Source organism: Bison bison, unplaced genomic scaffold (assembly GCF_000754665.1).
Source record: "Bison bison bison isolate TAMUID 2011002044 unplaced genomic scaffold, Bison_UMD1.0 scf7180017851569, whole genome shotgun sequence".
NCBI lineage: Eukaryota > Metazoa > Chordata > Mammalia > Artiodactyla > Bovidae > Bison > Bison bison.
In genome coordinates, this window is record NW_011482142.1 from 1 (window position 1) to 755 (window position 755).

Genomic DNA, 755 nt, shown 5'->3' on the forward strand with positions numbered 1-755 from the left:
GCAAGGGCTTACAGATGGCCACATAGCGGTCATAGGCCATCACCAGCAGAAGGAAGACCCCTGATCCAGCAAAAAGGTGCTCTGCAAACAGTTGGGTCATGCAAGATTCAAAGGATATGTTTTTTTCCCCAAATAACAACTCTGAAATCAATCTGGGGGTGATAGAAGTGGAGTAAGTGACATCCATACATGATAAGCTAGCAAGAAAAAAGTACATCGGTGATTTCAGGGTCTCGCTGACAGCTATAGTCACTGTAATAAGAAGGTTGCCCACCAGAGTCAAAAGGTAGATGAACAGGAACAAAACAGAAAGGACTTTCTGCTCCTTTGGATTCTGTGTGAGGCCCAGAAGGACAAAGTAGGTTACATTATTTCCTGATTCCATCCAATCTGGACAGGAGATGACTTCATATACTAAAGCAGTTTACTTATTTAAAAAAAAAAAAAAAACAAGAGGGATAACACTTAAAAGGGGAAAATACTCAAATGTATAAGAATTTTTATTTATTTATTCATTCATTGGAAGAATGTCAATAGAACATCTATTTGTGTCTAATGTGTCATAGAAATTTTGATTACCAAGTGGAATAAGGCATAGTTGTTTTTTGTTTGTTTGTTGTTTAACCTCAGTGATATGACACAGAACAACAACAAAAAAAATTCCTGACACATGTATGAAGTTCCAATAAATTCACATAGGGCTGAGGAGTCAGAATATAGGAGTATATCAAGTGAGTGTCACAGAAGTCTTTCAA